We start from the raw sequence: 14,709 nt of genomic DNA on the forward strand, positions 1-14,709 counted from the left end.
GAAAGTATAGTACGTATGTGTGACGTTTCAGAGTGTTTTCCGACAATGCTGAAAGATTTACCTGGAAAAAAGGGCAACTACTACAATATTTCATCAACAGCGGAATAAAGGGTTTGTTTTGCAGGAGTTTGAAGTGGCCGTATAATTGAGTGAGCTAGAAAGTTGCTTCTGAATACAGTATCTTAACTGTTGGCGCTACCAAAAAACTTTTCAACCGTGAAGAGCCTCCTTGATATTAAATTGTAAAACGTGCGATGTTCAATTTGGTGCAGATCTTATCCAATAGTTCATTACACAGCCTGCTGAAAGCTGCAAATAATAAGAGTTATCTACGGTTTTACAGATACCACTATTCGAGCGTAACGGAAAGCGGGTGGTATCAAGAGGAATTGAAGGAAATTTGAAGAGACGCTGAATGTGCAGGCAACCGCACGGACCCCGATGGAAAAAATATTGCATAGAATGTATAAGAATATGTCTATTGCATTTGTGGCAACAGATTGCAATGTTCAAATATCAAAAAGAAAGGAAAATTGTTGTAACCCAATCACCGTCTACGAATCATTCATAGAAAAAGTACACTAAAAAAAATTCTCTTGGATCTAGAGACCAGAACAGAAAAATTTGACAGGAAAAAATACTTTTGATTCAGTCGGATTTTTGCATAAATCGAGAGCTAAGCCTCTCGAGTCAGACGGATTCCTTTTGATTCAAGCAAAAATCCGATTGAATCAAAAGTATTTATGCTTGTCAATTTTTTAAGAGTCTTGGATCCAAGAGACTTCCTTTCCAGGGCGTGTACGATCTTGGCCTGGATTCATTCATCACGACAACACACGAAAGGACAAACCACCGTATATACCTATCTCCGGAGGACAGAACTGCCGTGCTAAGGAAAAACGCCGTATGACCCTTCAGGCGTTGCCAAATTTTCTTTGACAATGCACGATTTCCTGGTAAACTTATGACTATTTCTCTTCCAATTTTTCAGATAATTTTGTTCGCAATGTCGTCTGAAGCTCCTGAAAATTTCAAGGAAAAAAATTCATATCTTTCCTCATAAATGAACATTTTAACAAGGAAATTTGGCAACCCTCGAGTGTTCATACGGCGTTCTTCCTTAGCACGCGACAGAGAAGAACAACCGCGAATGCCTATCTCGGGAAGAAAACGGACCCGGAACGAGTTATTACGTCTCACCTGTCAACTTATTTTTCAAAATCCTAACGCAAACACTGATCCAAGATCGAAATTCGCACGGAGAGGTTGTCAATTTGGCGCAACTACAAATCGCCAGTCTAGTCCTTACGGCGTAAATTGAGTTGAGGCCCAATTGTTCGAGTAAAAGCGACAATGTGGCTTTAAAGGGATAGTTCTGGTTCATATTCTTTAAACTTGGTCCGCAGTCTGCTCTTGTACGCAGAGAGGCGACAATGCGACGCGACTGCCCTAGTGCTCAACAACAGCATAATGTTGATGTTGGGGGAGGGCAGCACCGCAGTGTAAATAGGTCAAAATTACAGCCTTAACCACTGCTCAGATGCACATGGCTGTCACATGTATCGGAAAATGCTGGCCGCGTGGATATGTGCTACTTAAATTATTCACATCAGTCGGATAAAATGAGAAAATTGATCAATGAGGATTTCAGTCTGAGAAGTATCTTCTTGTTTAAGAAATTTAGAATATTGGATGAGACTGGTACGGGTAAAGACAAAAGCAATTTTCCGACAAGTAAAATAATATAAGAAGAAGATAGTCATATGCTTAGTAATGAAAACTGTAAAAACAACAATAGAAACATTGAAAAATTAAGAAAATTAAAAGAGCATAGCAAAGCTGGAGAGAAAATTACGGGAGGACGGTGCGGGTACCAGGGTGCAGCCACGCTAAAGATAAAACCTTAAACAAGGATGGATAAATACAACTTTTTCGGGACCGATCGAAACAACTAACTTCTTATTATTACTTTTACGAAACAAGTAAACTGTTTGGATAGGTTCCGAAATTATTTTAATTTATATTATAATTATATTAATTGTTCATTATAATATTAATATTTTATTCGTGGTGCTCGTCATGCCACATGAAGAAAATTAAGGTCTCCATGAATGGTCTACCACACATGCTACTTGAGTGTTATAATTCTATTTTCATCCGCAATATTGGGTGTCAGTACTCCTATCACGTGAATAGTGTAGCCACCTTTGACCTATTGTGCCAGCTCTCGGGTGCTGGAAAAGTCAGATTCGTCCAACAAGGGTCCAGCGGGCTGACTATTGAAATTGATGGACAAAGCAATAGACAAAGAAGACAAAAAGGATACGGAAAGGATCTTATTGGTGGAAGCGGATGGTTGCGATGAACAAAGGACGTAGGTAATAGACTAACTAACGGCAACCCACGAGAGGCCAGATAGCTAAGTCCATCATTTACCCCCTTAGTCTAAAAGAACCATCCATTTCAACTGATAGGATCGTTCTATGCTCCTTATGCCTTCTTTGTCTATAGCTTTCACTGGGAAAAAAAACACGTTGGATCTAGAGTCCTGACTCTTAAAAACATCGACAAGGAAAAGTACTCTTGATTCAATCAGAATATAGCTTAAATCAAGGACCAGGCCTCTTAATTTAAGCGGATTTCGTTTTGATTCAAGCAAAAATCCGATTGAATCAAGAGTATTTTTACTTGTCAATGTTTTCAAGAGTCTGGACTCAAGATCCAATGTGTTTTTTTCCAGTGTTCTTTCCACCAAAAATCTGTTGCATGTAGACTTTTAGTTTTGGGCAGGAAAAAATATACGACTAGCGAAACTCAAAAAACATTCTTAATTCAATTTTTTCAAAAAAGTGGATTGGTTCCTTTCTGATCATCTTCGTCCAAACATACCCTGCTCAAAGCTTAAAAATTACTCAATTTGAAGGTACTTTAATTTGACACCTACATGAAAATCTTGGAGAAAACTCTGAGCGGAAGGCTGAAGAACTGAAGGATTTAAGATTACATGCATCCTAAAAGAGTCGGACACTGACACAGGCGTAGAGAGAAACACGTACTCGGGCCACTTCTATGAACATTTCTCCCGAATCTAAGCGACACCTTAGTGGCAGCATGGAGCGGAGCATTGAGTCTTCACGCTGCGGCACAAGGCGCCTTCAATTTTGCAGACGCAACACGGACATCCATCGAGCACGAATAGTTGTATCTCTGCGCCGTCATCAATCAAGAACCAAGCCTCTTAATTTAAGCGGATTTCATTTTGATTCGAGCGAAAATCCGATTGAATCAGGAGTATTTTTTCTTGTCAATGTTTTCAAGAGTCTGGACTCTAGATCCAATGTGTTTTTTTTCTAGTGTTGTCGATAAATTTCAATAATCGGCTCCCGGTGGGATTGAATGCCTTTAACGGTTCCGTACGTCTATAGACCGTATTTGATAACGGTTCGATGTATCGTTTGGTTCGAAACGATAGAACATACCCTCAAACCAAACTGTAAGGATTTAAGTTGGAAAAGTTGAAAATGAGAAATTTCCTGACAATTTCACTTTGAATTGGCATTTGGTACTCAAACGAATAAAAAATGTGTTTCAAAAGACGGGTGCCACACACGGGAGGGATGAGGCGCCCAAAAGTGAGGCTCTGCTGCGCGCGCACGTCGCATGTTTGGATTGTAATTTCGCGGCAGATTCGAACCCAAGGGGCGAGTTCCATAATACATTCTTCTCAAATGCACAGTATTAAAGTAAAAAAAGTCCAGAGTTTTAATCACGATTACTTTAATTAAATTTAACCTCTCGTAAATCCATACGTAAAAAGGGTTTCCTTCTCCGTAAATTTTAACAGTTTTATAGTGAGTTTAGTGATTAAAATTTACAATTTTTAGGAGATTTTTTAAAGTTCTTACTACAAGGGAATGTCTTGGCGAAGATTCTTTACTTTAACTCGCTTGCTTAAGTGCTTGATTAAGTACGGTTCTTGTATCCTTTTCTTGTTTTTATTCAACATTGACCTAATGTTTTACTGTTCCTGATAGACTTTAATGTTAATTTTTGGTCACCTTTTTCTGTTTCCTCTTTAAAAAAATACATGACAACAAAAAAGATACAGTTTTTAATCAATTCCAATTTCCTTTTTCCCCTCATGACAACGGTAGATTTTATTCATTGGATTTATGTCTACTTTTTTAGAGTAAAATAATGTCTGCATTTTGAAGAATTACATTATTTGTCAGGCTTATATCCTTCTTTTTGCGATTATATTGAAATGTGTTAAAGCAAACTCTGGGGGTTTGCTAATACTTTCGTTAAAATAATATGTTTTAGGCCAATCAGTGCTTTACAAACACTTAATTTATACTCAAAGGTCCAAAAATGAATCAGAAGCTACCGTGGAGGACAAAACAAACCGAGTCAAAGATTTTTCTAAGTAAAAAATTCAAAATGTAATAATTCATACAAATTACGAATTCAACAAATATTGCCATTAATACTTTAATCATCACTTAATCAGAATACTGCTTCTTGAGCACACTGATGGCCTAAGTCCAAAAACATGCATTTTGGATTCAAAATGTTAGTCATTTTCCAACATGTTTATTTTTTCTAAGGAGAAATGATCCCAGTTTTCTCTTTTAATTTCCGTTGATTTCTCTTCAAGACAGAAAGAATATCCTGTAAAAATTTCAGACAGTAACAATGGTGTTTTTCTGCAAAGATACTCAGGAGACACATACATTATTAAACTTAGTAATTGAGGTAGGTACCTATGTGTTTCTAAATGTAGGTACGCTATAGCAATAGACTTATGCCTATAATCATAATTATTATAGCGGGTGCAGGTACCTATTGCTTTTATCGAGGAAATATTGTTTGAGATTTTTGAAGCTTAAGGATTTAGAAAAGAGACGAGAAAGTGCTAAAATAAAATTGAACGTATTTATGCTGAGAAGAATTATGCGAAAATAAATCGAATCAAGAGGATCTATGTGCATAGGGCTCACAAGCTACACTAATCTTTTTGCTTTCACTCATTTGCACATATTTCCTTGTAGCATAAATACGTCCAATTCTCTTTTCCAGACAGCTCACAAATGAATTTCCTTCAATCTTATTCTCTCAAATTAACAATTCGTGTAGCAGTAAGGATGAAAGGCTAACAGTAAAATGGAAAAGAAATTTCGTAGCAGGGTACCAAAATATCAGAGAGAGAGAGCAAAGCTGGCATCAGAGGAGCCCACTGCCCAGTCCTTCTCGAGAGGCTCCCCCCCCCCCCCCCCACAAAAGAAACATCCCACAGCATCATTGTTGCGGTTTTTCTTCTTTTTTTGAGGGAGCGACCTGGGAGCGTATCCTCCCCCTCCCTTCCACGAAAAGTTCTGCTAGCTTCATCCATGTGAAAGTCAAGAGCAAGCGAGTTAAAGTAAAGAATCTTCGCCAAGACATTCCCTTGTAGTAAGAACTTTAAAAAATCTCCTAAAAATTGTAAATTTTAATCACTAAACTCACTATAAAACTGTTAAAATTTACGGAGAAGGAAACCCTTTTTACGTATGGATTTACGAGAGGTTAAATTTAATTAAAGTAATCGTGATTAAAACTCTGGACTTTTTTTACTTTAATACTGTGCATTTGAGAAGAATGTATTATGGAACTCGCCCCTTGGGTTCGAATCTGCCGCGAAATTACAATCCAAACATGCGACGTGCGCGCGCAGCAGAGCCTCACTTTTGGGCGCCTCATCCCTCCCGTGTGTGGCACCCTTCAAAAGACCCGTTCTCTCAGATTTCTGAATTTACTTTTGAGGCTATGTTTATGTTTTGAACCAATCGATATCGATACAATCTCAGCCGTTTGATGTATCGAACATACGCTCTATTTTTACGGTACCTTTGATTTTGATACTGGCGCCGCTGGAAACGCGTTCCGCAGCATCAGCATCCCGTCGTCATCGCTACGCGCATCATTCCAACTCGACTGCATTTTAATTTCGCATCCCCGCCCCACCACCCTCAGCCATTGCATTAATGTCGTGATTACTCCACCAAGGGAGGGGGGAACAGGTCAACGGCTCACCAGTCGCCGTCTGGACTGCAGACGCACTCCCCCCCCCACCCTCGAAGTTCGGGGGGGGGGGGGGCGTGCTCCAGCGCGGCGCTTTTACTGTCGACGCGGAGGCTTAGAGAGCGGCAACGGCCCCGCTTCGCTGGACTGACCTATATTTTTGGCGTCGCCAAAAGGCTGACCTGATTCCCGTCATTTACATCGGCCCCCGCTGTTTGCTCGGTACCGTTCGGGCTGCTCGGATGGGGTCACGAGTAAAATGCATGAAGAAAATAAATAGATAAATCCAACTTGGTGCTAGTTGCGAGGGTGTTGAACTGATGCTTTCGATGTAACGACTCTCGGTTCGAGGTGTATGTCAGGGTGTCTGGCAATTTGAAAAAAAAAATCCTGACATTTTCCTGCCAAAATACCGGGGAAAAAATTTAGAATTCCCTGACGAAAAGGGAAAATATTCCTATTCTATCGACACGGTTGAACTGATTAGATGTGAGTAAGAATTGTTTAATCTTTTAGATGTATTATGTGAAGAACAAGATTTTTCGGGTTTCGGCTATTTATAATGTGAAAACTAAAATTGAGCTGCTAGCCGATTTTGCGAATAAATGCCTAATGGATATGAGGTTATGATCTATTTCTGATTCAGCAGCTGTTTGTGCTTATTGCCGTTTTACTTCGCCTCTTGTCTTGCACTCTTTGTTCTGTGGACTTTATTTCCAGGAAGCAAGTTGCCTCGCGAAACTTACAAGGGTTGGATCTCCTTCTCTGCTGACACAATCATTCTCTCAGATATCCAATCATTTTAGCCTAAACAAATATTCATAATATCATACAATTATGAATCCAATGAAAATGGTCTCAGTCAGCCCAAGTAGCTGGAAGGGCTTAGGTGGAATATCTGAGGAGGCCAATCGATGTTTCCACGTATGAGGGATTATTTACAGCCAAGCGTGTTAAAAGGTGGACAATATTAATTGTTTGCATTTTCCTCTTACAGTTTCCAGGAGCCCTACAGCGGAAAGACAAAGAACACGTAATCATAACATCATCGACAAAATAACAAATTCGCCCAGCGAAAAAGGCATGAAATTCGAATTATGCTTGTGATTGACATACAATTGGACGTATTTCTATCAAAGGGAATTATGTGCATTAAGACATGAGCCCTGAGACTCATTAGAATACATGCATAACAGGGCTCACACGGCACATGATGCCAGAATGAATCAGCCACAAGGGTGAAAATAAATATCAAGGAAGTATGAAGCATTGCATCATAAATTATTTTTCAAAAGACATCTTCTGGTAGAAAATTACTAGGAATCAACAAGGTCATAAGTATAGTGACCGCTTAAGGTGATTCCTAACACCTGTCTTTTGCATTAAATCTAAAAATTGAGCTAGAAAATCGATAGATGGATATCGTAATTTGACCTGAAGGCATTCAAGGCAAAAATTTTCAGCTGTCCAAGGTATCCTCTTTAAGGATATTAGAAAGAGGTTGAATTATCAAAAGGGGGCTGGCAATTTAAAAAAAAAATCTGCTGTTTATGCGCTACTTTTTACCTGATATTTAGGCACGTGTTTTATGCTTGATTAGAGAGAAATTTCCTATTGACGGCGAAATAAATGACATTTTTTATTTACTTCCTTCAATTGTTTGTACAACCATTCTGAGCCTAAATGCTTTGAATAAATCAAGATTATTAACCTTCGGGAGGCTTTGTCTCCACGCAGCTTCCGAACGGTCCCCGATGTAATATCATCAGATGGTCCCGGGGTCCCCACCCCCGGACACCCTTCGATTCTATGTTATATTGAACCTTTAAGCAAACATTATATTTGTACCAACTATCGCAACTCTAAGGCTTAACTCTTTGTAATTTATATCTAATATGGGCGATAGTTATATCTTCAGATAATTTTCCGCCCATTTCAACATACATGTGCATTTCAACATACATCAACTATATTACTGTAACAAATTGTCTTATATCTAGTACCAATTTCTGTAAGCTTATATCCTTCAATTTGTTGAATGAAGGTAGAAGGGGAATGTCCTGGATATTAGAAAAAAAGAAAAAAAAAAAAAAATCTGCTGTTGATGCGCTACTTTTTTCTTGATATTTAGGCACGTTTTATGCTTGATTAGAGAGAAATTTCCTATTGACGGCGAAGTAAATGACATTTTTGAATCACTTTCTACAATTGTTTGTACAACCATTCTGAGCCTAAACGCTTAGAATAAATCAAGGTTATCAACCTTCGGGAAGCTTTGTCTTCTCCACGCAGCTTCCGAACGGGACAGCTTCGCAGACACCCAAACCTACTCGCTAGAGCCAACCTTCTCGGGCGAGGGTTGACGGTAAGGACGTGAGGATCATGCTGAGGTTTTCAAAGTACATATGGGGAGAGAAGTTTAGCTGGGAAAGACTCCCACGATATGTGTCAGATACTTCGCCTGCAGCGAATTGGACGAGCGAGGGAGGCCGCAGTCTGTCAAGGGATGGAGGAAGCCGGGGGTGTGTCTAAGGAGATTCACAGCGTAATGTAATTTTGCTAGAGCAACCTTGACATTGAGACTCCTGCTACTTTCGCTTCACCGCCCATTGTAAAATTCCATTGGGGGACGTGGGGTCGGGTGGGTTTTGACGTTGGAATCAGAGCCAGCGTTTAACCCTTGGATGCCTGAGCCGGGTCAAAGATACCCGAGGCTTCTTAAAGACACGTGCCCCGCGAGTTGTACACTGAAAAAAAATTCTCGGCGTTTTAACCACGGTCCGTTGGTACCTTTACCATCTCACTTTTTTACCAATTATTGGTAATTTTACCAAGACAGACTGGTAAGCTTACCTAAAAACCGGTATTTTTACTGTTTTTTTCAGGTAAGAATACCATTTTTAGTGGTTATCAATTCTCGGTAACTTTGCCATCTTATCTCGGTAATTCTACCACAGTCGATAAAAAATATTGGCGTTTTTACCAAGGTCCAATAAAACTACCGAGAAAGTTTACCGAGATTTCTCCGTAAAATTACGAATTCCATTGATGGTAATTTTACCACGGAAAAACTGGGATCAAATAGAACCCTGAATTCTTGGTAATTTTACCATTTTCTTGGTAAATACACCGAGATTTTTTTCAGTGTGCTGCCGTCCAAAGTAAAAACGCCGCGACTCCATTCAACACTTTTCCATTTTTTCCCCCTGATATAATTCTGTTTTTTAAAAATACCCCACGGATATTCATTCTTTCTTAATCCAATTGAAAAAAAAAAAAAAAAAAAAAAAAAAAAAAAAAAAAAACAAGCGGGAAAGTTCTAATACTGTCGTATTAGAAAAGCGCTCAGGTGTTGGTAAATGTATTTAATGAAGAAAGGACGTATAAACTCCGTCGACATGGCTGGAAAATGGAAATAAAACATCAGCTGATAGCAAACAAAGGTTACCAAGGAAACCGTAAACGCGTATTTTTGTTTCCCGAAAATGAGCTCACCGTTGAGCTCATCAGGCGCGTTTTTCTAGGCTTCCTTTGAGTTCAACGGTCAATTTCGATAAGAATTACTCTACCGCTAAGAAATTTTCTTATAGACAAACGATCGAAACTACCTGCGCATTACGTTAAAAGCATAAAATACAGTTTTCACAGCTTCCTACATAAGAATCAAACGTCGAACAAAAAAAAGAGAAAATCGAGTGTCATCACAGCCGAAAATACGGGAGGCCTCGTTTTACAACTTTTCTCCTGAATCTGAGCGATACCTCATGGGCAGCATGGAGCGGAGCATTGCGAGTTCACGCCTCATGCCAGAGCGCCTTCAATTGTAAAGACGCAACACGGACATCCATCAAGCACGAATAGTTGTATCTCTGCGCCGTCATCAACGCGCGTCCTTTCCTTGCCCAATCCCTATACTGTGTGTGTTTTCGTGTGTCTTACTTGTAGTGGTACTTCGAGGGCTACGCTGCCGTGCTAAGGAAAAACGCCGTATGAACCTTCGAGAGTTGCCAAATTTCCCCAAATAAAACATGTATTTTTGAAGAGAGTTCTGCAAATGTTTCATTGAAATTTTCAGATATTTTAGATTTAACTGTGAACACAATTATCTGTAAAATTTAAAATAAAAAATATTCAAAATTATCCCAGCAAATGCGTCTTTCATTGAAAAAGATATGTCAACGCACGAATGTTCATACGGTGTTTTTCCTTAGCACGGCAGTAAGTGAGTCACCCAGTGGAAGACAGGAAAGAAGTAGACGGACCTCGTTTTTTAACTTTTCTCCCAAAATGAGCGCTACTTCATTGGCAGCATGGAGCGGAGCATTGCGAGTTCACGCCTCATGCCAGAGCGCCTTCAATTGTAAAGACGCAACACGGACATCCATCAAGCACAAATAGTTGTATCTCTGCGCCGTCATCGACGCGCGTCCTGTTCCTTGCTCTATATCAATGTTGTGTTTGTTCTCGTTAGTGTCATCTATGGGCGCTCCTCGGGCTACGGAGCAACAGAGCCGGTGATCACGGGACGTAATCGGGCTTGGTTCCCGACTTCGTTTCATCAATTTTCAAAATATATTCTGAGAAGGACCAGCAAAAATGACACGAAATTTCGGTCCACGATTTTAAAAAAGAAAGAGGCGACGGGAAATTTACAACGACGCGAACAGAACCTGATTCCGTAATTTCACCATCGGTATGAGAAGAGCATTTGGTAGGACCTGCAACGTTGGTTGTTAGCATACATATTACTTCTGTCATGCTAGATATGCGTGGTGGGTTACGATGGAAAACATTCTGACGACTGAGCGCGTGAAACACTTTAAGGAGATTCGGGTCTGGGCGTAGTCGAACTGGCGAGTTATGTATAACATCGCTCGAGTCAAAAAACCTTGACAAATTTTCCTTACAAGCGAAAAAAAGACGAAAGCCCTAGCATGAATGTACAGAGTCATATGAAGTGATAAAAAATTACAAAATTTTGCCTTGGAGGAGAAGTAAGAAACATCATATACAGGATCATTCAAAGTCACGCACCACTGGCCATGAAGGAGGTGGCCACTTTAAATTTTTGGGTGAACCCCCCCCCCCCTCCCCCGGAGGGAATCGAAATCTGGAAAGTACCTAAACAAGTTTCCCTCTACTGCCGTGCTATGAAAGAATGCCGTATAAGACATCAAGCACAGAAGGAGAAGTTCCCTGCACCCGAGAAAAAAACTAAAAAAAAGGAAAAGGAAGCAAATGAGAAAGCGACAGCCTACGTGCAAAACCACGCACTTATCTCTGTTTGCAACGTAGCGGACCTATCATACTTTACTTTTACTTGTAAAAACTAGTCAACGTAATTTTTGGAAAACTTCCATAATTCTTCTTCATGATTGGCGGGCAGAATATCTTCCGTGTAACTCTCACGTTATGAACTCAGCCTGTTTCTCTTAGAAAAATAAAACAACAGCGGAAATTTTGAAACACCGCAATGGAGATACGTGGTTCCGCACTTGGGCCATCGATGAATCGCACAGCAGCTCGAAAACAACCGTAGCGGAGCACTGGACGAATCACCTTAATACGAGGCGACAGATGCTGCCGATGCATGCAAATTCACCATGGGGATGTTTTGGGTGGCATTGCCCTGCTACTCGACGAAGAGTCAGAAGAGCTTGGCGATACATCGATTGATCTGCCATTTAAACCCACGGAAGAGGATCGGTAAACAGGGTAAACCTCGATAATCGATTCTTGGTCACGGCTTCAAATGGGGAAATATCGATAATCGATCCTCGTGCTTCGCTACTGGTTCGAATACGAGTCGGATCTTTTCTCCCGAAATCTTCGAAGGTCAATAACCGCGAGGTACGGTTTCGAGAGGCTTCCCGTTAATTGAGGCAGAAAAATCGACAAGACATCGTATTGCAGGGGGTTGAGACGATATTGAAAATATGCGCATAGAAATGTGACGGTGATATGATGGCTCAATTTCCACCTGCCACAGTCGTGTGTCGCCTCGTGCAATGGTTCGTTCACCGATCTCACCTTTGGCTTTCGGCGTTTCTTTTCTCGTCGAAAATCCGATCGACAACATGGATTCAGTGGTCCGAAAAAAGCAGTGAAAACCTTCCTGCCTGAAATTCAAACGGCATCTAAAAGCAATTACAGATGCACAATTCATAAGACCTGTTGGGACCTGGAGAGTAGGTCCGGTCTGCCGAGTGTTCGTCAAACGTTTTTTGAATTAAAATTTCTAACGGTTATAGCTGATTTCTTAGAGATTCTGTGAGTGGCAATATAAAATATGAAAATTCTATATAATGATCTTAAAAGTATAATTATTATTATTAAAAGAATCGTTGCATTACTTACAGATCAGTTAATAATTGCCTTAAGTGAAAAAAATTCGACGGAGGCGCTCACATCGAATATATCCATGAAAGTGATTCCGCAAGTGCACCCCCCCCCCCCATTTGCGGGTCGAAGTGGATGAGACGGAGAAGCAAATTGTATTCTCAAGCAAGACCTTTCGGCTCCCAAAAAAAAACCCGTCACTTTTATGACATTGTTTTTCGAGAAACAAGCAATGGAGATACATCATGGCGCTCAAGTAACCTCGTCGTTATTCTGTCTGTTTCCTGTACATCACATTAAATTTGCAGTTTACGCACTTTTCCGAATTATGAATGAATTGTTTTTAACCAAGGTTTTTTAAGCCTCTGATGAGTTCAGAAAGACGATTCAACTTGTGGAAAGAAGAAAATCACGCGTTTGTAACTTTTTTGTAAAAAATAAAGGTCGTCGTTTCGCTCCGTTTTCACGCGTAGGATGTACAAATTACTGTGGGTCGCGCTACCATTTGGTGGTAGCGCGGCGCTTTGGGTGGTCAACTACGGAACTAATGTTTCGATAGGTGTCAATTTCTGCGAGCTATTTGAATTTTGCGTGTTTGCGTTTTTCTGTTGGTGCGAATTGGTGCCGAGAGGTTTAATTTTATGCGAGTTTGCGTATTTTTGTTGGTGTGAATTGTTTCTGAGAAGTTCTATTTTTCGCGTAAGAATGGAATCTTGTGAAAGTTGTTTGTTGAGAGTGGTGGACGTGACAATTTTAACTTTAAGTGAAGATGAAGTCAAAGATTTTTTATTGAGACATGGTATGATCGCAAAAACTGTTATTTGTCCAACTTGCAGCTCTGAAGTTCGGTTCAATTGGACCGCAAAGAACTATCGATGTCAGAAAAGTTACACATATAGCAATAAGCATAAAAAAAAGTGTAATTTTCAGCGTTCCATTTTTAAGAATACCTTTATAGCCGGTCTCATTTGTCCGCGGAAACAATTTTAACGTTCATTGCATATGCAGTGCATCTACCACCACCACCACCACCCCCCCCCCCCTTCCCGCGTCCGCACTGAATGTGGTGTCAGGTGTCGGGTAATTCAAAAAAATTTCTTTCAATCGTATTCATGTAAATCCATTTCTTCATTTTAAATCTTCAACATGCCATAAGTTATGTGATCGCGCCGTGTGGTCCATGTTGGCCTCGTGTCGCAGGAGTCAAAATTTAAGTTTTATAACCGTTTTATTGAGTTTTAATATTGTACTTCCAAGTGTTTTATAACTTAACCTGTCCTAATGTCATTTTATGTCCTAAATCCCTATCCTATGTCGTCTTTCATGGTCATGAAACCATTGTCCGTCTATTCCCTGTGCCTCTCACTCAAGAAGACCCGTCTCAAAGTCCAACTTTAATCGCGAAATAGTCCACACGTACTACGTTTTGCTCTAGCTAACCTCTTTTGTTGCCTCGTGGCGTTTTTCCCTTTTTTTTCTTGTTTCTTTCTTTCCTCCTACGATGATGTGATAACTGTGCTTTAGTTAGTTATTCTAGATAGTGCTTGTTTCTTTCGTTCCTCCTACGATGATGTGATAACTGTGCTTTAGTTAGTTATTCTAGATAGTGCTTTTCTATCTTTTTAGTTCTTTTCGTTTACTATGTAACCTGCTATAATCGGTTTCGTCAATGGATCCCTCAGATCCGCCCGGTGACCCGGGATTTGATTTGTCCCGGGGAATGTCATTTTATGTCCTAACTCCCTATCCTACGTCGTCTTTCATGGTCCTGAAGTCATTGTCCGTCTGTTCCCTGTACCTCTCACTCAAGAAGACCCGTCTCAAAGTCTAATTATGAGCAGGACGACCGGGAATTCTTCGGTGATTTTTTAGAGAAGGAAACTGGGCAGATTGCAGAAGAGGATGAGGCAGGAAAAAAAGAGATTGACAAACTAAAGGAATTATTGGCAGGATCCCACATCAAAATTGACATTGATGAAGTAAATAGTCTATACAACTTGGCCGGGTATGTGGCAAGATCAGTGTCATTGCATGGTATAGTGCGCCCTGCATGATAGGGCTGTCGTAGGCTGCAGGCAGATTATTTTCCGCGTCAATATCCGAGTCGATAAGTTAGCAACCCACAGATAACGACTGAAATGAGAATTTGCAGGGGTCTGAAATCTGCTGAATTTTGTGTTGAAGTTGAAACTATACTGACCGAACAGAACACGAGGATACCCTCGGTTCATGAATTGAAGTACTTGTCTTTTAGCACCAAAAATAGTTTTCCTACACTAACTTCTTCACCTACTTTGCAGTTTTGTGTGT

General features: G+C 40.2%; 1 protein-coding gene across 1 annotated transcript in view; it reads right to left on the bottom strand.

The window, feature by feature from the left end:
* The window catches only part of LOC109035678 (GTP-binding protein Rhes), a 369,075-nt gene that overhangs the window by 97,877 nt on the left and 256,489 nt on the right, over window positions 1-14,709 (bottom strand). The window lies entirely within an intron of this gene.

The sequence above is a fragment of the Bemisia tabaci genome, chromosome 7 (assembly GCF_918797505.1).
Source record: "Bemisia tabaci chromosome 7, PGI_BMITA_v3".
NCBI lineage: Eukaryota > Metazoa > Arthropoda > Insecta > Hemiptera > Aleyrodidae > Bemisia > Bemisia tabaci.